This window comes from Equus caballus, chromosome 2, assembly GCF_041296265.1.
Source record: "Equus caballus isolate H_3958 breed thoroughbred chromosome 2, TB-T2T, whole genome shotgun sequence".
NCBI classification, from domain to species: Eukaryota; Metazoa; Chordata; class Mammalia; order Perissodactyla; family Equidae; genus Equus; species Equus caballus.
Genome location: NC_091685.1, coordinates 71066848 through 71093445, shown reverse-complemented (window position 1 = coordinate 71093445; position 26598 = coordinate 71066848). Strand labels below are relative to the sequence as shown.

General features: G+C 35.7%; 1 long non-coding RNA gene across 1 annotated transcript in view; it reads right to left on the bottom strand.

Moving 5' to 3' along the window:
- Positions 1–19004: 19004 nt before the first annotated feature.
- LOC111772523 (uncharacterized) overlaps positions 19005–26598 on the bottom strand; it is a 28410-nt gene continuing 20816 nt past the window's right edge. Inside the window, exon 6 of the long non-coding RNA XR_002806433.2 lies at positions 19005–19102. This is a non-coding gene — a long non-coding RNA (uncharacterized lncRNA). The remainder of the gene's footprint in view (positions 19103–26598) is intronic.

Below are 26598 nucleotides of genomic sequence, written 5' to 3'. Positions count from 1 at the left end.
TGAGAGTGCTGTGTAGTATATCTCTGATATAGGAGGGAAAATGGAGGTATTTCCCTTCTTCAAGCCTACTAGAAAGAGGCTTCAATAATATCATTTGTAAAGCTTGATGTGTAAGACCTGAAGCTAAGGGGATACGATAAGCTTGTGTTTGATTCCTGTCTGAGAAGTATGGCAAGAAAGAAAGAAAGCTAATTTGTGTCACCATATAATGAGTGTAAAATGGAAGTTGCTTCTTTGCGATAATTCTCTTTCCAAAATTTGTCAGAACAAAGGATGCAGCAGTGTTTCTCATAGGTTAAGATACGGGTCACGCAGTAAGTACAGTGTGAAGGTTGTAAGTCTTCTCCAATAGAGCCAGTTAGGTGGCACATGAAACAACAGCATATAAAAAATGGAAGTGTACCATTAGATCTCAAATATCTACAGAAGAAGTAAAGCAAGCCTACAGATATACTTGCTCTATTTAGGGAAACTTCAAGTAAAAAACTCCCAGTAATGGACTGGAGCTTCAAAGCTCCATGTAAGAGAACCCATGAAAATATTCATGAAAGCTTTCCAGCTCATACAGCATGAAGCCATCTTATAACAACTTCAGTCGAGTAAAAGCTTTCTGGCTCTCCTTTTCCTTCCTCCTATGCTTCAACATTGAAGAGATCAAAAAGAGTGGATAGTGAGTGTTGGGAAAAGTGAGTGAGAAAGAAAGAGCCAATTATATCCACTTTCATCATGGTCGGCAATCTGGTAAAACCACGCCTTTCCAGGAGAGGAGAAGTAAATGCATCTGATTTAGGTTGAAAGCTTTGATTATCACCTGGGACTACATATTAATTTTTGAATTCAGTCTGTGTTTAGTGATTTGAAAAGAATATAGAAGTAAGAGTTATCCAAAAAATCTTAGAATTGCCTATATTTTTGTCTGGTGATGGGGGAAGTACTAGACCTGATGAGTAAATTTGATGTAAGCATTGGAGAAAAACTAAGCTCTTTTCTAATTACATCCCATAAGGCGTGTTAGCATTTTTTTCTTTTAACTTTTTATTTAGACGTAAGAGAGAAGAAAAGAACAAAGAATTCCCTTATACCCTTCACCTAGATTCCCCAAATGTTAACAATTTACCGCTGCAGCTGTACAAATTTCTCCCCCGCCCTTTGCAACTGCACACACACACACACACACACACAATTTTTTTCTGTACATTTGAGAGTAGGTTACAGAAATGATATTCTTTTACTCTTCTGTATGTTTTTCCTCAAATAAGGATATTCTCTTGCATAATCTCAGTACACTTACAAAATCAGGAAATTAACATTGATACTACAGTATTATCTAACCTATAGACTTATTTAGGTTTTGTCAATTGCCCTAAAGGGCAATAATGCCCTTTATAACAAAAGAAAATCCCAGATCATGTGTTGCATTTAATGATCTCATCTTTTAAATCTCTTTTAATATGGAAAAATTTCTTAGACTTTCTTTATTTTTAATGATCTTTATATTTTTGAAGACAATAGACCGGATATTTTGAAGAATTCACTCAATTTGGACTTTTCAGATATCTCATGATTAAATTCAATCTATAGGTTTTGAGCAAAAATTCCATAGAAGTGATGTGTTCTTCTCAGTGCATAGTTCCAGGAGACACATGATGTCTTTTTGTCCTGTTTTTGGTGCTGTTAACTTTGTCACATGGTTAAGGTGGTTATTTGTCAAGCTTCTCCATTGTAACTTTATAGATTTCTTCCTTCATAATTAACAATACGTCTGGAGAGAAACTTTGAAACTATGAAAATATCCTGTTACTCCTTCAATTTTTGCCCACTACTCTTAGCATCCATTGAGGATTCTTTTCTGAATCAATTTTTATTATGATGGATGAAAAATGGTGATGTTTCTGTTTTATCATCTTTTGCATGTTTATTAGTTGGCTCTGTGCTGTAAGGAATCACTTTCCCCTATCCTCAATTAATTGATTAATTAATTAGTTAACTAATATAAGTTTGAACTCAAAGATTCTTATTTTATGCACAAAATTATAATCCATATTTGGCTAGTAGAAGCCTCAAGTCCAGATAATTCCTGTATCCTTTTGATACTTCCTTAGTTTATGGCACAATAAGATGTTCCAGATTTATCTCATGTTTTCTTTACTCTAGCTCTGGAATTAGGCATTTCTCCCATGATATTTGGTGAAGAATGGTACTTAGAAATCAAGATATACTCCTAGAGTGTCATTGCTTCTAGTCCTTCTTAGCTGACAGAACTACGGTATATTCACATACCTTCATACACATCAATGCCTATTCTTCTGTATATCCATTTATCTTAAAAACCATGGGTTCAATACTTCCTGTTCAAATTCAACACCAGAGGATTTGTTTTATCCTTACCTATATCCGTATATCAGCTTCTCCAATAGTGAGAAACATACCTCCCAACATCCACAATGAGTTTACTTAACTTTTCAAAATTAGGAAACACAAAAAATAGTTTTTGACTGCTGGCCTATGCTTCTGGAAAAATTAGCCTCCTAACTAAAGTTCACTATTTGTTTAGGGTTATTTTCTTTCCTTATCCTGAGGATACACAACCTAAATACTATGTTTAAGAGTCGCCAGTGTTACCCCTCTCTCTCTCCCCCTCCCTACTCTCTCTTTAGTGTTGCTATATTATTAATTTAAAATGCAGCTTCAGTTTATTTATTTTATTTATTCTACTTTTTATTTCAGAATTCCTCCTTTTAATTTTATTTATTTTCTTCATTTTGAGTATGTGAAACATTTACATAATTCTTAAAGTTAGAACTGTATAAACACTATTGTGAGAGAAATGTTATTCCCTCTAATTTCTTTTATTCTTTCCACCCTATTCCCACCCACCCTGGAAGATAACCAATATCAGTAGCTTCTGATGTATTCTCTCTTTTGTTTTGTGCCCAATTGAGAAGATACATATATTTTCTAATTTTCCCATTTTTCTTACACAAAAATGGCATATGATAGAATTTTTTTTGTATTTAGCTTTTTAAACTTAATAATTTATCCTATAAATCACTCCACATGGAGTTAGAGAGGTCTTCTTGATTCTTTATACAACTGCATGGTATCCCATTGTGTAGATGTCCCATTGTTTATTTAACCACCTTCCCTTCATTATCCAAATAGACAGTTTTCCAATATCTTAAAATTACAAACAATGTCTCAGTAGATAACTTAGTGATTTATATTTTCATGTTATTAGATGTGTACCTTAAGGGTATAGTCATGTTTCTCAACATTATTCATATTGAAAAAAGAAACACATGATAAAACGACTGAATAGAAAAGAATGGCACAAAATTAAATGTCTCTGCACCTCCCACCCCTTTCCTACCCTATACTTCCTAGAGTCAATCTCTTTTAACCATTTATGATTTCAGTTCTGCTGGTTGTTACATCTCCAAATAATGTAAGCTACATGAATTTTGGAGGTTTTGGAGTGATAATCATCTCTCTCATTCTTCTCTTGTGTTTAGAGACATTTGAGACTTAGATGTAAGGATCAAAGACTAGTAATCTAGATATTAACTTTATTAACATTAAAGCTGGATTTAATAGTAACTCAGATTAGGTTTATGACTATAATTAGGTTTCCTAGTGCCTCGACCTCAGTCCAGACTTTGGAACAACCCATTTGAGAAAGTGAGACTCCGGAGAAAAAAATCCCCACCTAGAATCATCGCCTCACACACACTTAAGCTATACTTAATATAGATTGTTGTTTGTTCTGAATTCTGGAATATTTCACCCATAAATGTTTAGGACTTCCAGAATAAAATATGAGCAAGATGAATATAAAAGCATTTTGAAAATGTATTTATAGACATTTACTTTATATTCTAGTTTTTGAAGTGCTGTAACAGAGATGTCCTGTATATGTGCTTTTAACGAATAATTCATTACCCATGTAAATAGCATGTTATGAGTACTGCTAATCCAGCTATTAGGAGCAAGGTTGTACATTAAGTAGAAAATTTTACATAAATTTATAGAGCAAAATATACATTATTAGAAATTGTCTGCTGTTAAAGACACTGTCAGCAGTCTACCCTTTCTACTAGACTACATCTTAAAATAAGTAAGGACATAAATTAAATCAATATATATTTTTTATTTCTGACCCAACCTATGTTTAGCCAAATAAATGGGCAAGGGAATAGTTACAAGACAAATTGTATGTCTTTGCTTTGCTACAGGCTATTTGTCACTATAACATATTGAAATTAAAAGAGCCATCTTTGATATCATTCTTCAACAATATATTCCCTTTTGTCACTATTCGGAACATTTGTATTTTCTTTAAAAAACCAACACATTTTAGAGGATCCATTTTTGAGACATTTAAAATGGGCTTTCACAGCATTTGGTTGCTTTTTAGGAAGAGCATCTTAAGTTCCCAAACAATGGTTCAATAGATTGCTTTGGCAAAAGGGACTGTTGGTTTTCCACTTCCTTTTAAGTCTCCTTTTAAGAGACCTCTTCATATGTGCAATAATGTGACTCCATGATAATTTGGGGGCAGAGACATCAACTGGGATAATTAAGAAATTTCTAGTTCTGTGAGTTTTTTTTTTTAATGTATAGATGAATTTCAAGGTGAGAGTATGCAGTTGGTAACACATAATATTTGCCGAATGTAAACAGAGATTTATGAGAGGTAAGCAAAGGTAACGGCTGGAAAAGCGGGTGGTGTGTGCTACTTAAATGCCTTGGTTTCTTATTCATCATTATTTATGAGAGAAATCTGACATCTTCTTTCAGAGGTTTAATGGAATCCTTTGAACAGCTGCATAGGCACACAAGACGAAGTGGGATGCAGTTTATAAAAGGAATAAAGGAATTTATAAAAGTCTTTAGTCACAAAGATAAGCTAAGTGAGATGCTTAAAACGAACTATGCAAAAGGGAAAGTCTGGCCAGCTAACTTGGAAAAGACTTTTTAAAAAATTGCTTTAAAACTCACAGCTTTACTTGGAAGGTCTCCTACATTCTGCCAGCTGTGGTAGGTGATACCTGATATTGGTGGCCATTGTTAAATAGGTGGGGCTCTGTGAAGAGTGCATTAACAAATTAGGCATGCTCCACCACACATGTGCTGATGTCGTGGCACACTTAAGGAATTGGTTGTAGTCACAAAAAGCACTATCCATTACTTCTGAGAATTTGCTAACAAAGAGGGTAATTCCTAAAGACTGAGAAAGGGTAAATGTGAAGCCCGCATATGGATAAAGGATGCTGGACAGGGTAAAAGCAGCCTTTGAAACTTGGCAATATATTACATATTATTACAATAATTCATCCAAGCTGACGAGTTCTATCAACCTAAAATGGCTTTTTTGTTCATATGAGAGTGATTGCCCTAGAAGATAAGGGACAAGGAGCAAAAAGTAATGTGATTTCACCTTTGAGAGGTTAAAGGTTTGATCTCATGGGATGTTTATCAAAACATTGTAGAAATCTGGTTTAGCTCAAAGAGCTCTTAGGTTAAAGCAGAGGGGAATGACAGGAAAACAAAATAAAAAAGACTGTTCTAAATCAATTAAATATAAGGAAGTAACTAAAATGCAGCAAGCAGGGTTGGTAGTGGTATTGTCTTATTTGTTGTGTGAACTAAAGACTTAGATGAGAGAATATATATTATGTCCGTTAAATATAATACTACCAAGTTGGTGAGTAATTTGGTGAAATAGACAGTTATAAATGTAATGATGTTGTAAGTATAAGAGAATCTACTTGAAGGAAAAATAAATTGAGCAAGTATAAGATTAGTAAAAATTAGCTTTCTAGGAGTGGTACAGAAAATTATAAAATATCAAATATGGATAAGCAAGATATTGGCGATTATGAATAGCAGTTTAAAAAGTAAGAACACTTCTGTTCAGCAGAAATCACCCCACTCCCTCCCCTACTAGCACGCTTATGAAAATCACATATCAGAAAGAACTCTAATTAGAAAAAGGGGAACTCAGTAGAAGACATTTTGCAAGGGGCAGAATGTGGTCATTTTACTAGGTGTTCTGTTTTAGCTCGATGATTTACTGAGAGCGTGGAAAACTTGGGAAGGGCCCAGTGAAGGTAAATAAAAAGAAATAGGAAGTGAGTCAGTAAGGAAATGGAATTTCACTTGGAACAAAATATCAAATGGAACTAAATAGGTGGAAGCCGGTTGCGGCCGTAAAGTGATGCAGCGCTGACAGTTTTAGCAACTCCTCCTGGTCTCTTTTAAGGGTAAGTCAGTGTGGTTTAAAAGCTGCAGAAATGCCTCTGGGATTCTTTTTGGAATTTAAGGTTCCTTAATTTGCCAGAATAAAATCTTATTGAAGCTATACAGTGCGAAGCAGATCTCCACTTGGTACTCTTGATCTTCTTTCAAAATATGTGACCACTCCAGGATGGAAAAATGAAGTCACTCCGTGTTTCTTGGGGTCTGAACTGGAAAGTCAATATTGAGGACTCCTCTCTACATCCCCCAGAAGACACACAGTCTCTCTTCCACATCTCTTGGCTTCTCTCTGGTTTATCTGCTTCATTCTCTCTCACCCTTTACAACTTTCCTTAGTTCCTGCCTCCCACAAGCTATATGGATGCTCCTCTCTTGCCTCTCTGTGCATCTTAAGGTCTCAGGTGGAGAGCTTTCCAGTCACTCTTTATACCTCTGTGTCTCCTAATTAGATTTATTAAGAGGGAGAATCTGATTAAGACAGCGGATCAGCTCAAATTGGCTGTCCCCAGGTCAGTTTCCTTTCTGGGTTGTACTAGTAATTGCCAGAGTTCGAAGGAGTAGTTGGATGCCGGACCTGTCTTTTTTCAGGTACTGTAGTCAGCAAACCCTGGTTAAGAAGCAAAGGACCAATCTACGTGTACAGAACAGTGAGCAATGGCAGCAGTGAGGGCTCATTTATTTATTGAACGATAAGATTGAATTCATGTAATTTGAAGGTATTAAATCAAAGTTTGGGGATAAGGCAGTAGACAAGAAAGCTGTCATGCCCATCCCATTGAACCACGTCACTCAAAGATTCTTACAGGAAAGGCCCATCCTACAGGGATAGAGCTAACATTCTAGAAGAGTCCTTGAGATTAAGAGGTTTTGTAAATATTTTTATATAATAATACATCAATTACAGAATACATCATTGAATTTATTTTCTCTTAATATGTTCACTTTAATGAATTGTGCTCAGCACGCTTAGAGGAGAAGTGTTTTCCCCCTGTAGTTTTGATAGTAGTTTAAGCCAAGAGGAGTCTGATAAGATTCTTAAAAAAACAATGATTGTGAAATGCAGCTACTTATGGTTTAAAGTGTGGAAAAACATTAGAACATTGTATCAAATTATATATATATTCAAATCAAAGTTTCACTCATTAGATACGTGAATTTGTGAGAGTAATCTTTTCATTCAGTGAAGCCTACTTATAACAACAAAAACAATAATAATATGGTAATAATGATAAGAACAATGCTAATAAAGGACATTGAGGTCTTAGCATGTACTAAAGACTGTCGTGGGCACTTTAAGTGATTTATTCATTTAATTTTCACTACAGCTCTGCGACTTAGGTCCTCACACTCATGAGCATCTAAAAATTAACAATGAGGGAACTGAAGCAGAGAGAAAGCAATCTGTTACAGCTCGTACAGCTATGGAGTCGCAGCCCAGCAGACCGACTATAGATCCACCAAGTTTGATTTGTCGTACACAGAACACACGTAACTATATATTATCAGATAATTTTTAATTCAGTACTACAATTAATAATTTGCAATTCCTATTCTCTATGGTCAGGGTAATAACCCAGAGAATGTGAAGCACAATGAGAGGAAAATGTGATATTTTCCACGAACATTCACTGCTTTCTGCAGACATGATTTATTGCAGATCCCTTTATAGAAGTGCCTTTAACATAATCTATAAGTATGTTAAATTGGTATCATGTTATTGTATTAATGTTTTTTGTCTGCAAATTTAATTATATAAATGGCTTCCCTGAAAGTACAGATTTGATTTTTAAACACAATGGTAAATGAACCCATTCTACAAATAGAATATTTTCTTGAGTTTTGGAAGACTCTTTTCTTTTAAGTTTTTTTCTTTGGCCAAAATGAGGTTGTGGGACATCGTGCCTTTTTAAAGTCTCATGATTTATTAAATGTAATACTCACTAGTCAACACTTCTTTTTAGATAATCTATCTTCTTCAAGAGTCTCTTGGTATAAAATGATTATTATTGAAAATCAATACTTGTCTAATTCGGCCATAAAATTAATTACTAGCTTAGTTGTTCAGATCTTAAGAGAATTGAGAATGAAAACTGTCTGGAAGGAAACCCACCAGATTGACAATAGTTGTTTCTACAGATATGGTGAAGAAGGGGCTAGATTGAGGCTGATGAGCAGAGGTTATAGCAATATTATTATTTTTTTAAAATAAGAATGCACTGATCTATTACATGTGCATTTATAAGCTGGTTTTAAGAGGACATTATCTTTTCATCTCTAAAGATGATCGTGACTGGAAGAGATAAAGTTTTTTCATCCTAAAAAGTCAGTGCAGTGAAAAAAGTAGTTAATTTGGGGCCCCAAATTTTGAATATGCAGTCGGCATCTACTGATGGCATAATTTAGTGATATATGGTTTTTTAGATCTGGAGAGGACCTTAGAAATCATTAATAATTTGTTTTGTCATTTGGTCTATGTGATTTCATTAATTAGCTGCGACAAGTGACTTAGATCCTACCAATCAGAAGACAAGCTGGATTTGGAGGTGAGAAATGAGAGCAGGGGACCAGCTTGGGAGAACTGACCTTCTGACAAATGTGATGGCAGATACATTTCATTTGTTGGGGATGCCAGGGTGGAGATTTTTGTGATTGGGTCTAGTGTCATAGACACTGGGCAGTAGGGCCAGGCAACAGTTCACCAGAGCAGTGTCTGTGGAGTGGCTGTATATTGTTCCTGCCTCAGAGCACTCAAGTCTGACTCACTGGTGCCAGGGGCCAAGTGATTTTATTTGGTAACATTTTCTTTTGTATCAACGAGACAGACTGGATTCTGTCTTTTAGTTCTTTTACTAAAAACCTGGAGTGATACAGTTAAAATTTTTATTTCTAATTTACACACCTTTATGATGTTCTTCTCATTGGAAGAACCAATTATAATTCTTTACCCTCATTTCATTTTTTCTCTAGAAGTACAGTGTATATTAAAAATTAATGCATAAATGAGATAACTTAAATGTCCCATTGAGCACCTGTGTAACAAGTGTTAACTTTTGTGAAATGGTCATAATTCAGTTTTTATAGGTAGGATTTGGGAGTTTATAGGAAACCATAGAATCCAGAGCAGTTTTAGTTTCTCTATTGGTCATGTAATTTATCTATATAAGAGTCTTTGGGCAAAAAACAGAGGCCTGAAATAGAAAACTCTATTTCAAATATAAGAACCTAGGAGGTATTGAGAGAAATTGAGAACAAATATTCCTAAATTCATAAATCCTTGTATTTTATGAGCAAAAAAAATTTTAAGCCCAAAGTAATTAATGCTTATTACACGGTTAAGGACCATCAGAGCTAAAGCAAAGCCTCTAGTGCTTGGTTTCCTTCTGATGCTCTTTCCATTTCACTCGATTCAGGTTCCCTGAGAACATTCTCGGTCTTCTTTGCATTGTTGCTGCTGCATCCTCTGAGAGCAAATCTAGGAAATTTCAGGCTCAGGCTTCCTGTATTTGCTTTCACTGCCTCTACCACAGTTCTTGAGAATCCGGCCTCTTGGGTTAGTGCATTCCCCTTTCTCTCTCCAGTTTCCATTATCAGGAGAAAGATACTAACAGTTTGCCTAATTGAGTTGCAGTTATTTCTAAGGTGTGTCTGCCTAAGACGCTGAGTAATTCCAAAATCTCTCATAAGTTGATCTCTCACTGTCCGATCATTATTACCCAAAGTTCTTCTCCTGAGTGGGAAAATCTGTTCTCTCTCATTCTTCCCAGTGTAATCATCATCCCAACCTTTCCTAATTACTGAACAAACAGGACCTTTCTGTTGATTTTCCAGTTTCTTGTCCATTAAAAAAAATGTCCTTTCTATATTGATTCATTCAATGAGTATGTAGGAAAGGTGTCTATTATGAGCCTGGCAGTGTTCTAGTCTATAGAAATATATTCATAAACAAAATGGATGTTGTTTACAAAATTCCTGTCCCTGTGGAGCTCACATTCTATCAGGGAAGACAAACAATATGCCTACTAAATAAGCTCATTATATGGCAAGTTAGAAGGAGCCAAGTGCAGAGGAAATATTGAGCGGGCAAAGGAGGACAGATTCTGGGGCCTGGGTAGGGATCACAACTTCAAATAGCATCACAGAATCATCATGAGGAAGTTGACACTGGAGAAGAAATCTGAAGATGAGTGAAGATGGCAAGGATATTTTGAAATTTTCAGAGAGGAGGGTGTAAAATTTTGTCTGGTTGAATGGAGAGTGAGGTGACTTGGGAAATGCACTAGGTTTGCTGGGCCCTATTAAGGGCCCACTGGAGATTTGCGGGTGTTAATTTAGAGTCAGACAAATCAGACTACTTGTGGCGCGTGTGTGTGTTGTGTGTGGGTGTTTTCATCCACATTCAGTCACACAGGTGCAGACATTCATGGAGTAGGCAGAAAGTTGGATTTAACAAGAATTGTGGGCATAATGAAGCCAGAGATGGTGAAAAAAAAAATGAGAATAGAATGTGATTCTATTGATTGCCCATAAAATTTATACTAGTACAGAGAGAAGAAAGGCTCATTATGAGGATGAAGATGGTTAGAAGGTGGGAGAAACAATTGATTTAGTGTCCTGATAAAGTCAAAGGATTACTGGAAGCTTTCTAACTAATATTGATAACCACACTGACATTTATTGAGAACTTGATATATTCTGGACATGGTGCAACATGCTTTAGATGCATTATGCCTTTTAAGTCTCACTATAGACCTATAGGGTAGATACTGTACTATAATCAACCTCATTTTGCAGAGGAAGAAACTGAAAGTGAAGTTAAATTGGAGGTAATAATAATGCTGGCCCTCTAACTCTCTGGATCATCACATTAAGATAAGGCATCCTTAATACATTTGAAACCTCTATGCTGCTGTACAAATATAACTATTAGTCAATGGATAGGGGACTTGAACATACACAACACGTAATTTAATTAAATAGCTAAAGGCAGCAATGGTGACAAGTCTTCGGTATCCTCAAACGCAAGCCTGGAAATATTCTATGGATTTAGGGATGTGTTTTTATTTCTATGTTCAGCAATATGATCTTCATACACATTAAAGAAAGCACACTGTGTATGAATATAAGGAAAATTAAACTCTTAAGACAGCAATGTTTTAGTTTAGCTCATTGTTTCTCTTTTAAAAGATAATAGATCTTGATATCTTATTTCGTGAGTTTTAAAACACAAACCAGCTTTTAACTAAAATTTCCCCATATTTCTGTTCAATTTCAGAAATAAGATAGCATGAAATATCTTTTGTATAAAAGTAAAGTGGTAGGATATGTATTTATCAGTGACTACAAAAAGCCTAGCACAATTACCAAAGGCCAACATGAATTAAGTAGTTTCTCTAGATAAGACTCTGAAAGAAGGAAATTAAAACTCATCAAATGGGTTCATAAAATTAAATGATAAGCTGATAAAGAGCTGCCTCCACCTCAGATGTCTTTTTCAACTATCAATCATTTGCAATCTATCTGTTCAATTGAAGAAAAATGACTCAGCCCTCCCTGTGCAATGCACCTTGCTGAGAAGAAGCCATTACCAGAGAATGAATCGTTTAAGTGTTGCCTCTGAGACTTAAAGCCCTTGGGCCCCAGATATCCCAGTTGTCATTGCAGTGGCTGTAATAACCAGAGCTGCACTTCTTTGATAGTTCTTTTCTCCCATTTTCCTTTCTTTGAGTTAGTGGACACTGTATAGTCACTAGTTTGGGTAACTTCTCTTAATTACCCATGTAATTGGCAGCTTTAGAAAGGAGTTTTTAAAATAAATGGATATGGCAGCCAAACCTCTATCCATGAGTATTTAAATGATGACAGTGGACAAGTGAGAAGAGCTTTATTCTGTGATCATGCATGCCATGTTAAATCAGCGCAAAAAAGCAGAAAGTATCATTTGAAGCATCTAATCCATTCCAGTAGTAATGAGGGGCCATCAGTTACACTTTATTTCTCAGTGTTTCTTTCAGTGGAGGCTGTCACTTTTAATTGATGCAAGTGATAGAGGCTTCTGAACTCGGCTGGGGAGTCAGTTCTGGGCTAATATACCTCACAGTTTTTTTCAACCTCATTTCATCTTAATTGTGCTTAGGAAAGACAACAATTTTATTTACTTCTTTCTTTCCCTTGAAAATCTCTCTAGAATCTCTATGCAATTCTATAGAAGACTTGATTTTAAGTTAAAGTCATTCTCTCTGTGAAGCCAGATGATATATTAATATAGGAAGTACTCCTACTCCTGAGAACTCTGTATACTGTAGAAACTTTCATGTCCTTAGGAGCACCTGACTTTATCTCCCTTTTTCATTTCTTTGCCCCAAAGTTGCTTTGTCTCACTGTCAGACTTCACTAAATAGCAAACAGGAACCTCAGTGGAAAAATGAACAGATGATATGAATAGGCAATTTTCAAAAGAGGAATCTTAAAAATTCCAAGTAATCAAAGAAATGCAGATTAAAATGACTGTGAGCTACCAAGTGACGTGTTATTAGCCAGCCTAGATGCTGCCAAGAGTTGAAAGGGATGTACTGTTATAGGGTCCTCATCTGCTATTTGTGGCAATGGAGAAGGCCCTACCCATCCTGGAGAACAACCTGGCACATCTTAATGAATTAATTATCTATATCCTTCAAGATTCAGCAAGTCATCTCCTTGACTTATATTCAAATTAAATTATTTTACAGGTCCATGAAGAAACTCGCAAGAGTATGTTCATCACAGTGAATTTGTGATGACAGTGTTGAAGGCAGTCAGAGTGCCCATCAGCGGGTGAGTTGGCTGGGTTAAATCTGGTGGATTCCCATCGTGCAGTACTCTACAGCAGTTAGAAGCAACTGACTAGATAAAACCCTGATAACAAGGATGGATCCTAAAAGCAAATTGTTGGTTGAAAAGAGTAAGAGTGAGATAGTGAACACCATTTAAGTAAATTGAATCTACACTCATACAACATAAAATTATACGTTTTTTAGAAACACATAAAAATGAAACAGTATATATTAAGCACTTTAGAATGGTAACCTTTGGAGAGGGGAAAGAATGTGTGTGGAGAATGGGGATAACAGGGAAAAAATGGTATAGATAAGCACATACACCGATAAGATTGCTTTTGTGCAGTTTTGCTTACTCTCCTTGAAACCCAAAGATAAAATAAATTATTCTTACCAACTTTGACAGCTTTTCTGCTCAGCCGTCTCCCTGATTGAGGACACTGAATTTTCTTTCATGATATCTCAGCTAAAACATGTTCATTCATTTTATTATTATAGACCCCCAAGATCCAAACATTCTTTGGGTTTCCTATAGCCCTCCCATGTCAGTGCCCTGATTTGGGCCTGGTACCTTACCTGGCGTATGCCCTTTTTACTAAGGAAAATGGCATTTGAGTTTCCTATCCAGAAACTTCATCCTCTGTTCTCAAGGTCAAAGGAAGGGAGAGTTGTCCTTGAGGCAGAGCTAGAAGTTGCAGCTGCCTTTGCAGAGGCATTTTGAGGTCTTGGGGGGGATTGCCTTGAGAGGTCCTCCATGTTCCCTACTACTCCATTTAAAACCTTTCTAAGGTTGTGGTGCCCCAAAGCCACATTTTGGGTACAGAGGAGTCATCCCAAGCCCAGGCCACACTTCCATGCTCTGCTTATGCGCCGCTACATCCGTAGCACCATTTTTCTTCTCCCAGACCCTATGTTCCTTCACTCCTACTTTCATTTTCCCCCCAGCTTTATCGAGATATTATTGACATACAACGTACATAAGTTTAAGCCTATCTTCATTTTTAGCCTAGCTCCTTCTTACCCCACCTTATTTCTGATTCTTGCTCTGTCCTCCCAGTTAGTACCTCAGATTCATAATTCAGCTCTTGCCAGAAACTTCCTTGAATTCTGCCCTCCCACATGGAATGGATTCTACCAGTGGTTCCTAATTTGGAGTTTCTCATCGATTAATGTCAAAAAAATACTTAAGTTAATTTTAGTAAGAATAATCAGGGTCTCTAAAATATGCTTTTAGGGTTTTGACTGGACTTATTTAACTCAGTGTAGTGGATTGAATAGTATCTCCCGAAAATCCATGTCTACCTGGAACCTCAGAATGTGATGTTATTTGGAAATAGGGTCTTTGAAGATATTATAAAGACAAGGATCAAAAGGAGATTACAGTGGATTGGGGAGGTCTTAAATCCAATGAGAGTCCTTATTAGAGACAGAAAAAGACACACAGATACACACACTGATAAGATGGCCATCTAAAGATGGAGGCAGAGATTGGAATTATGCTGCTATGAACACCTGGCACATCCATAAATTGGAAGAGGCAGGAAGGAGTCTTCCTTAGAGCCTTCAGATGGAGTATGACCCTGCTGACACTTTGATTTTGGACTTCTGGCCTCCAGAATATGAAAGAATAATTTTTTGTTATTTCAAGCTACCAAAGTTTGTGGTATTTTGTTGAAGTATCCCTGTTACCTAGCAATGGGTTCGCTCTGCTCACAGAGATATGAGCCAATTAATCACAACGAGTTAGAGGTTGAGAAAGGAAGCTTTTATTTTGATTAGCCAGCACAATTGGAAGATGGCAGACTAATATCTCAAAAAAACATCTTAAAGAATTAGAATCTAGAGGCAGTTATACAGGGAAAATGGGCAGTAAGGAGGGGGTTTAGAGATGCTGGCCTTCACACACGATGGACTCCAGGGTCCCTCATTGTTCTTTTCTTCTGTCCGTGATGATGAATATCCTACAGGTGTTCCTTCTTCCTGGAGGTCTTCTTATTCCTTGGGGACATTTGCTAAGATTGCTAAGAACAAAGCTATCAGAGTACCTCAGCTGGGGTGTGTGCAAAGGATCAGGGCCAGAAAATCGTGAAAGCTTGTAGCAATTTATAATAGTTACATGCTAGAAGGGTTTTAACTAGGAAAGCATCATTAGTGTAACAAGATGGCCTTACTTATGCTCACTTACATCCCTAGGAAACGAATATACTCAATATAGCACACGGATCATTATTTCATGACACTCAACATCTCAGATTGGTTTTATGTATGTAGATATGTGTATATGTGTAGCTATGTCGTGCATTAATAAAAATGAGAAAACATTGCCTATTATATTAGTATTGTTATATATGATGCTTGGTGGTTTGTCTTGTAGTAGGACTGAGAAGTACAGTGTCTTATAGTGGTTAAGAGACCAGAGTCAAGAGCCAGATGGTGTGGGTTCAAATTATAGTTCTGCCAGTTACTGGCAATGTAACCTTGGGAAACTTATTTTAACCCCTCTGTACCTCAGTTTTCTCATCTTTAATGGATAATAACAGTACCTACCTCATATGGGTGTTGTAAAGATTAAAAACTGGTTAAAGTATTTTAAACACTTAAAACTGTGCCTAGCATGTAGTAATATTCAAGTAAATGCTTGCTAATATTACTTCATGACGATAACTGTCTTCAACCGATCATTTCCTTTTCATTAGATCTATATATAAGTTGGGTAATAGCTGTCCTGTATGGAGTGTGCAGATGATATGGACTGTGGGCAGGGACCATACTGCCCCAGGTAATTTCTTTCACTGTGATACACGAAAAATAGACTAAGAGATGCACAGTTTCATTAAATACATAGGTTAAAACAAATCTTTATTTATCCAGGAATAATATTTTCTTCACTGTTTGTAATTTAAGTGGCACTGTTAAAGTTTTCATGACTTTCTGGAACAGTAGATGACATTCATAAACAATATTTTTCCCATTCATTTTGCATGTCAATGCACTGTGCAATGAGAGTGACTTTGGAAAAAATATAATTCCGAGGGAGAGGAGAAGAAAATCCTCTCCTTCAGATCATGTGAGTCTATTGTGCTGTATAATACTCCCAAATGTAATATACATGTTCTTCTTTTTGTTCATTTTTGTTTTAACTGGTAAATTTCTTATTGTTCCTGACTAGGAATCATTAATGCCCAACGCTTCATCTCATTTAGCTCATGTTCGCTTTTTGAGTTTTCTAAACCGATTTTCCCTTTCTTTCTATCTAGTTCTGATTAGTTTCACTTACGTAGTTAAACTTCTATGCGATCTTTACTGTCCAGAAGCCAATGTCAGACAGCAATGTTAGAGAGCCTGCACTTCAAATACTTCAGTTCCTGGAAACTGCACACCGTAGTTAGTAATCTGTGAGCACCTACCACATTTTAGCACATTGTTAGTTCCTTTATATATTTATTGGTAATTGTGATGGTTAATTTTATGTGTTAACTTGACTGGGCCACAGAGTGCCCAGATAATTGGTCAAACATTATTCTGTGTGTGTGTCTGTGAGAATTATTTCTGGATGAGATTAACATCTGAATCAGTAGACTGAGTGAAGCAGATTGCCCTCTCTAATGTGGGGGCCTCATCCAATCTATTGAAGACCTGAACAGAACAGAAAGGCTGAGTAAGAGGGAACTTCACTATCTGACTGCTGAGCTGGAACATGGGTCTTCTCCTGCTTTTGAACTTGAACTGGAATTTATACCATTGCCTCTCCTGATTTTCAGGTCTTTAGACTCAAACTGGGACTATACCATTGGCTCTCTTGGGTCTCCATCTGGCAACTGCACATCTTGGGACTTCTCAGCCTCCATAATTATGTGAGCCAATTCTTGATAATAAATTTCTATTGGCTCTGTTTTCTGGAGAAGTCTCGCTAATAAAGTAATGCAATGTTTTTGCAAGTTTGATATTAAAATCTCTCTTACAGATTAGAAAATTGCAGCTTATTCAGAAATGACATAATCTTAAATTCATACAGAAAATGGTGGTGGGTCTGGAATTTCAGCTCAGGGTTGCATGATTCTAGAGCTCATGCTGCATCCACCTCATATTAGTAGACTTCACGACCATTTCTCAGACAGAGTGAGGAGACCTGAAACCAGTGCAGAATTCACTCCAAGACATATCAGCTCAGAAAATATTTCCCTACAGAAGATTGATTGGCTTTGAGAAGTCACACATTTTCCTCTAATCACACTCACGGGCCACTCCTTCCTCCATGGTTCATGCTAACTGCATTTCCTACAAGTGTACTCCAGTTCAAGGCTAAAAGAACAAAATTAATTTATCATTTATTGTGTTTTACTCATGCAAATTATTTCCATCCCCAGAGATAGATAAAAACTAGTACTATTTGTTGTTCTTAAACAATTCCATTTAATTCTTATTGAATCTGCAGTATTCGACTTCTTAAATAGTTACACTACGTAATGTGAACCATTGTGGTAGAGCCTTTTTATGAAAATTTTATATGAAAAAGTTAATCAAGATCACCTTTCTTCCAACTGATTATTATGGTATACAAAATACTCGGGAGTCTAAACACTGTTTCAAGATCGATGAATCTTTTCTCTGCTTTTCTGCTTAAAATTCTAAATCAATTAGGTTTAGCACAATTGATCCATTTCCTGTTTCTTTTTTCTTAACGGAACGTGCATTTTTTCATTGAGGAGAAGTTATTGCTACTTTCTTTTCTTTCGTTTAGTCGGACGAATTTAACGTCTTTAAGTAGTTTTCATGTCCTTGCATACTGGATCTTCACTTATTGGGTTTTCATGTTCAATGGACTAGATTTGAACTCTGCCTTGATATAATCTTGCATTTGTTACTGGACTCCCTTTTGCAAAGTTTATCTAATTTATTTTTGGCTGGCTTCCAGGACAGCAATTTAAGCAGCTTATTGGCTAGGTTTTATTGCCTCCTGGGCTTAATTCATTTTCATATAGATGCTCTCCAGTTCTGTTTAAAAGAGATCAAAAATATTTTCAAACTAAGAATTCCCCTCTGTAGAAACCCTGTCACTGACTATTATATATGGCACCCTTTCATCTGTAAAAGTAAAAATAAACCAAAAAAAAACACCTAAAAATGCCTTTTTTTTTCAGCACAGACTCACTCTAAGAACCATTTCCACTCAAGTCAGATCTATGAAGCTCTTATTCTCTTCAATTACTGCTTTTTCCTCTTTTTTTTTTTTTTTTTGGTATACTCTTGCTGTGTCCTGATCCCACTCTTAGGGATGTTCTGTCAGGTCTCCTGCTTTCTGAGTTCACTCTTTCAACCTTTTATGAGCTAGCAGGGCATGACAAGGGGAAGCCACTTAATAGTTTTGCTACCTAATCTTAACACCTTATTTTTCAAAGGGGTTTCTTACAAATGCTCCCACTTCTTATCAGATCTCAAAGAAAGAGTATCTCAAAGGGCAGCCCTTAAGCACTTGCCAATTAAATCTGGGTTATTTCCTATAATATTTTTGAGCTCTCTTTGCAAAAGGATTTCTCTATGTCTCAGATCTATTAAATTGCAGTCTTTATATCGCCATTTATGCCACAAGAGGTTTGTGACCTCTGAATACATTTTTTGAGATGGGTTTTCATAGCATATGTGACTTCAATTTTGAATTTGTCAGTCTTTTCTCCTGTACAAGAAAGAGGGCAGAAAGAGTATCCCATTTTCCGAAAAGAAAGCTGATATATAACGTATAGTATTACAACTACTCAAAGCTTATGGAAAATATAGAAAAAATTATGTAACATGTTTGAAAGAGCCTCAGCGTAGGAAAAGGACATGCGGAAGGAATAACTGAATACAGCCCTTACTTCCTAAAATTGTTTTAGACTCCTAAACCATAGAACATGTCAGGAAATTTGTATATAATATAGTGTACTAAGTACTCACTTTCTGTTAACTGAATGAGGTGATGATAAGGATTCAATTTTTAAAATCCCAGAACAGTATGTGATTATTTCCCATTCTTATAAGAAAGTATCATCAATCTGTTTAAACAAAGGAAAAATAGTGAAATTAATACATTGAAAAGTAGTGAAGAGAAGACCTCCAGTTCTGGGAAGAATGGAGTAGATATATAATTTTCCCTATTCTTCCTGCTAAATACAACTAAATATTCTGGATAATATACATAAAACTAACATAAGAAAACCTCTGGAGAGAAGAAAACAAACCAGCTAAGGACCTTGGGACCTAAGGAATGACATGATGGTTACTTCCCTAGGTTTTCTTTTTGTCTTATGTATTCTAGACTTGGAGCTGGCAATCCAGAAAAAGTCCCAACATAAGCTTGCTCTCTTTAAGCAAAGGAACATCTTTGCAAGACAAAAACTTTTAGATAATAATCACTGTGCTTTAGCCAAACACCGTAGAGAAAAACTGTGGCCCTACCCCTACCTGTTTCATTAAATGTCAAGTGGGTAGCCTAGACTGCCATCCTTGTCAGCCTGTAATGAAGTGCCCCAACTACCCCATGGAGTGGTGTCAGAGAAGGCTGAGTAGGGAGCAGAGACTTTCTTCCCCACAGATTAGTAATAGTACCCCTCCAATAGCAGTATTATCAGAGACCACTTGGGGAGTCTGGACTTCCTCCCTCACCAGGCAGTAATCAGGTAGCCCTTTCCTGAGGTAGTTTCATAAGACGTAGTGGAAAGTAAGGATTTTCACCACTGGCCAGTGGTCACTGGGTAACTTCCTCCCTGCTTGTGGTGTCAGAAGAGGATGTTTAGGGAGATAATGAAACACTTCTGCCCCTCCCAGCCAGAGAGTTATCAGTGGAGGCCTAGCAGGTAATCAAAATTTCCTTTGCTGCCTAGCAGTAATGAGGAACACCCCCTACTTTTGTTGTCAATGAAGGCCAAGTTGGGAATCTAGACTTCTACCTGCATCTGACAATAATATAGTAGCATCCTCTTTTCATCTGCCAGAATAGTGTCAAAAAAAAAAAAAAACCAATTAAAACAGAGATATAGTATCCAAAATATCTATAACATAGCATCCAAAATGTTCAGGTTTTAATAAAAACTCACTCACCATTCCAAGGACCAGGAATGAAAAAGAGATAATCAATAGATGTTCACACCAAAAAGACAGAAATGTTAGAGTTATTTGACAAAGATTTCAAAGAAGGTATCATAATAATGTGTCAAGGAACAATTGTGAACACACTTGAAATAAATGAAAAAATGGAAAGTCACAGCAAAGAAATAAAAAGTCTCAACAAAGAATAGAGGGTATAAAGAAGAACCAAATGGATATTTTAGAACTGAAAAATACATTTAACAGAATTTTTACAGAAACAATGGATGGGCTGAATAGCAGAATAGACGGGACAGGTGAAAGAATAACAGAACTGGAAGACAGAGTAAGAGAAGTTACCCAATCTGAACAACAGGGAGAAAAACTGAAAAATTATATTGGATAGAGCCTCAGGCACCTGTCAGACTGTAACAAAAGATCTAACATTTGTGACACTGAAGTTCTGGAAGGAGAAACAAAAAAAGGCAGGACTAAAAAAGCATTTGAATAAGTAACAGCTAAACAATTTCCAAATTTGGCAAAAGATGTGAACCTGAGGTTTCAAGAAGATGAGTGAACTCCACATAATACGAATTGAAAGAAACCCACACCAGGACACATTGTAAACTTCTGAAAACCAAAGACAAGGAAAAAGTCATGAAAGCAGTTAGAGAGAAATGATACCTTACCTATAGGGGAAAAGCAGTTGAAACAATGGAGAATTTCTCATTAGAAACCATAAAGACCAGAAATGGAAATGGTACAACATTTTTCATGTGCTGAAAGAAAAGAACTGACAAGAATTAGATATCTAGTGAAAGTATCTTTCAGGAAGAAGGGGGAAATATCAAGGCACTCTCAGGTGAAGAAAAGTGAAGAGAGTTTGTGGTCAGCTGAACTGCCCTAAAATAACAACTAAAGTGGTTCTCTAACTGAAAGGAAATGATAAAAGAGGGAACCTTGAGACATTAGGGAGAAAAGAAGAACATAATAAGCAAAAATATGGGTAATTACAACTGACTTTCCTACTTTAAACTTTTCTAAATTATGTTTGGTGATTGAAGCAAAAATTATAACACTGTCTGGGGCCAGCCTGGCGGCGTAGTGGTTAAGTTTGTGCATCTGCTACAGCGGCCTGTGGTTTGTGGGTTCCAATCCTGGGCATGTACCTACACACTACTTGTCAAGGCATGGTGTGACTGTGTCCCTGTACAAAATAGAGGAAGATTGGTACAGATGTTAGCTCAGGGCCAATCTTCCTCAGGCAAAAAGAGGAAGACAGGTAATAGTTGTTAGCTCAGGGCCAATCTTCCTCAACAAAACCAAACCAAAACAAAACAAAACAAAACCCCCAAATTATAACATTATCTAATGTGGTTCTAAATTTGTATTAGAAAAAATACTTAACATAATGATTTTATAAATAGGGGGGTGTAAAAGAACATAAAGGGAAGTAAATTTTCTACACTTTACTTAGACTGGTAAAATGACAAGACCAGTAGACTGTTATGGGTTGTGTATATATAATGCAATACTTACAGCACCCACCAAAAAGCTATCAAAGAGATGCAATAAAAAATATTACACATAAATGAAAATGGAATTCTAACAATGTTCACATAACCCACAGGAAGGCTGGAAAAAGAAAACAGAGAAATGGAAAACAGAGAACAAATATTGAGCAAAAAATAAAACGGCAGAGTTAAGCCCTAACATATCAATTTTACATTAAGTGTAAATGGTCTAAATGCACCAATTAAAGGCTGAGATTAGCAGAATGAACTGAAAAACCTGACCCAAATATATGTGTCTGTAAGAAACTGACTTCAATTATAGTGCTTTGGCAGGTTAATAAAATGATGGAAAAAACATATCATGTATTTATTAATCAACAGACAGGAGTGGCAATATTAATATTAGATAAAGTAGATTTCAGAGCAAAGAAAATCACAAGATATAGATATTATATGATGATAAAAGAATTACTCTACCAAGAACATATAGCAATCCTTAATATGTATCCACCAAACAGTAGAGCTACAAAATATGTTAAGCAAAAACTGATAAAACTGAAAGAAGAAATAGACATACTCTCAATTTTAGTTGGAGACGCTAATGCTCTTTTCCCAATGATTGAGAGAACAACTCAGCAGATAATCAACAATGATATAGAAGAACTCAACATCATCAACTAACAGAATCTAATCAACATTTAATCACAGCAAAACAAACATTATTTTCAAGTTCCAGAGAATGTATACCAAGATTTACCATATCCTGAGCAATAAAATAAAACTAAACAAATTTTTAAAAAATTGATATTTTACAGACTGTGTCCTCCAACCTCAATAAAACCAAACAAGAAATCAATAACAGGAAAATCTCCAAACACTTGGAAACAAAATAACTTCTAAAATAACCTATGGGTGAGAGAGGAAGTGTCAAGGTAATGAAAATAAAAATACAACACATCAAAATTTGTGGGACACAGCTAAAATAGTGCTGAGAAGAAAATTTATAGCACTAAATGCATACATTAGAAAAGAGTGAACATATTAAATCAATAATCTAAGCTTCCACTCCAGAATGTAGAAAAAGAAGAGCAAAATAAACCCAAACCAAGCTAAAGGCAAAAAACTAATAAAGATAATAGCATAAACCAATGAAATTGAAAACAAAGAAAAAATAGAGAAAATAAAAAAACACAAAGAGTTGGTTCTCTGAGATCAATAAAATTGATGAAATTCTAGTAAAACTGAGAAAAAAAAGAGAAGACACAAATTATCAATATCAGGAATGAAATTGGATATCACCATAGACCCTGAAGACATTAAAGGATAATAAGGGAATACTACAAACCACTCTACACACAAAAATTTGACAACTAATAAAATAATCCAATTCCTCAAAAAATCAAACTACCATAACTCACCCAATACAAAGTTGATAATTTCCATAGCACCATAACTATTAAGGAAACTGAATTTGTAATAAAAATTTGTGGAAAAGAAATATGCAGACCCAGACGGCTTCACTGAGAAATTCTTCCAAGTGATTAAGGAAGAAAACACCAATTCTACACAATATGTCTTGAGATAAGTGGCTTTGTGTGTGTGTGTGTATGTGTGTGTATTTCTTCCTCATCTGAAAATGGAGGCTACTGGATAATCCCTAAGGATTCTCCCTGAAGGTAGTCTGTCTTGCAGAGAGTAAAACCTACTGAAAACATATGTTAAATGCATTACTAAATATACATCAGAGGAGATGTTGGTAATGAAGCTACACTAGCCTAGGTGTTGGACTTTTCCTACAGGGTAGAACAACACATGGGCATAGCAAGTTCTCATGTCAATCAACGTTGCTTCACTTTTTCCACATATTATGAAGCTATATTAAAATAGCATCTATATTAACTAAATTCTTATTACATGCATTTTTCTATTAAAATTAATATGAAGAGACCATTTCACACAATATAAATATATAGAAGCCATGGTTTTAAATAACATAACTCCTTGACTTAATAGCCTCCAAACTGGCATTTTTCAAAGGATGTATATAAGATATGTGTGAGATGAGACTTTCCTTATGTTTTTCACCTGCTAGCGCATAATAACAAACTATTTTGCTTACACTATCACAAGTAAATATTTTAAAGAGAATCTCCATTTTTTCTAAAGCTTTATTGACGTTTTACCTGCCACATCCTTTTTTGCTTTCCATGACATCCACACTCTTTATTCGCATAACTAGGATTATGATTTTATAATTGAGCAGAAAAATAACCTCTAACAATGTTTCATTAGTTGTATTTGATTGATTTTTGTTTTGATTTTTTGATTCATTCTCAAAAATTTTATTTCAATTTTAGCTTCCTGAGTAATGAGCAAATTCTGCCAATTCTGGAGCACATTTTTCAAAGAACTTAATTACATTTTTAATTGGGCTGATTGAATTGCTTTTTGATATGTGGAAGATGAATTTCAAAATTTAAATTGTGGCAAAATGTAACCTTTCACATACTGACAAAGTTCTATTTAGAGTTACACAAAGCATCTTTATAGTTTAAAGGCTCTAAGGGGCATTATGAATAACACTGTCTATTTCCTCATTTAACTTACTTAATATATTCCCATGAAGTACACCAGTGGGACAGAATGTTGAAGATACAAATAAACTTTTAACTTGTCAGTGATTTAATTTAACACAAGTTTCTTCGGTATTTGCATACACAGATTGTCTTATTTATAATTAAGTTCCCTAGTCGTGTATATGCAACTTTCTAAATCCCTCCTTATCCTTCTGCTTCATTGAAAACTTCAGTCACATTTGACAACAGCAATCTGGCATTTAAATGTGACAAATGTCGGCACCACGCTCATTTTTCAAATAACACATACAAAGTGACATTCAAGGAGACCATCCAGCTCATCTCCCCTGTCATCTCCGTCTATGGATCTCATAAATCAGCGGTTTCAAGGCTGAGCATGCAGTCTATTACACTGAGAGCACCTGCTTTGTTCCGAGTAATTTTCATATAAAAAGAGGAAAAGACAAATGATCCCATTTTAAATGTTTGTTGTTCCTAGAAAACATAGTAGATAATTTACTGTTTGTTTTGATTATGTTCAATGAATCTGTATAAATCTGGAATTCACTCCAAATGTGGCTTACAAAAAGAAAAGAAAAAGAAGAGATTTCAATGGCTCCAGTCTCAGTAGTCTTCATCGGATGTTGTCTCAGTGTATTGTGACTCCCCATTTCATTATAAAGCCATAAACTTGCTCTATAAAAAACTTTGTTAAAAATACCAAATATAGTCAACTCGTCTCTCCCTAAATACATGTGTTCCCCTGCCTACACATAGCTCAAATCTTATGTTGAATCAAGCTGGAAATTTTAAGTTTTCCTTTTTCACTATACTGATTAGAAAATACTTTCATTGTCTTTTTCCTCGTGTCTTGTTTCAGGGCATTCCTGTTATTCCTTCTCTTTTCATTTCAGCTACCATTGTGGATTCTAAGAGCCAAGTATATCAATAACGTTTTCCATTTAATTATTGCTTGCAAATGGTATGAAAAGGTATGAAAATTTCGTCTTCTTAGCTTGTTTCATGCTAAGCTATTTTTATGCCGCCAACTACTCAGCCATGAATCCAGACCAAACTGAAACTTTGGCCAATTAAGAGGTAGATGAATCACCTGCATTCTGTTAAAACCTGTTTGATGGGAATGAATATCCGGATTTTCAAGTCCTCCAATTGTTTCAGTGACTATTAGTAAAAGCAGAAAAGAAAATAGGAGCAATTCAGGCAATCAGGCCAAAACCTGATACCAAACTGAAGCTTGAGCAAATTGCAGTCTCAAAGAATGGCTATTGGGATCCCATAGGCCCAATTGTTAGTGTTAATTTTTCACTCTTACTTAGAAACTTCATAATTAAATAGACTACCAAAACAGAGACACCACACAGTCTCAAAAAAACGTTAAGGGAAAGTGATACTTGTTATGTACAGCGAGTTTTAGTGATCAAAAGTCCTAGTTTGCCTGGATTTTACCAGTTTTAGCACTGAAAGTCCCACATCCCTGGAAACTCCTCAGTCTTAGGCAAACTGAGGTGTTGGTGTCCCTATAATGAGGTCATTATATTTTCTATTGCTTTATTTTCATTTCATTGTATTTGAATAAATGCAATTATGTTTTAAGATAAATAAGAATATTGAATGCATATTACTTTAAAAATATTTGACTAGGGACTGGCCTGGTGGTGTAATGGTTAAGTTCGTGTGCTCTGCTTCAGCGGCTCGGGGTTCGCAGGTTCAGATCCCAGGCACAGACCTACACACCGTTCATCAAGCCATGCTGTGGTGGCATCCCACATACAAAACAGAGGAAGATTGACATAGCTTAGTGACAATCTTCCTCAAGCAAAAAGAGAAAGATTGGCAACAGATATTAGCTCAGGGCCAATCTTCCTCACACACACCAAAAACTTTGCTAAATGGTCATCAAATTATCTATTTTAAGTAGTAATTTGTCAATCAACAACTTTCCTTTGGGCATATTGCAATTAAATCTGAAGTTGTAACTAAAATAGACTTTTGAAAGACATTTTATGTAGTAAAATAACAAACATTAATTAAGACTTGTTCTAAACCCTTTGTTAGGCCCTAAAATAGTGAGATGAATAAAATGCAATCCTTTTTCTCTAGGAGCTTACAGCTCCAAGTTTCCAAGTTTCTATGGAAACAACTTTGCAGTTTTAATAGAGTAGATAATTGCATGTGTTCGTAAGGTTCATAACTAGCTATAGTTACTAAAGGTTGATGTAGTTTTTTTCATCATAAGTAGATAGTGCATAAATATAGGCTGAATTTTGGTCCTCTTTGTCTTAAAGTTGGCCTGTTCTTTTGGAAGCAATAGTTACTTGGATCAATTAAATACTAATTTTCAAAAAAGTAAAAAAT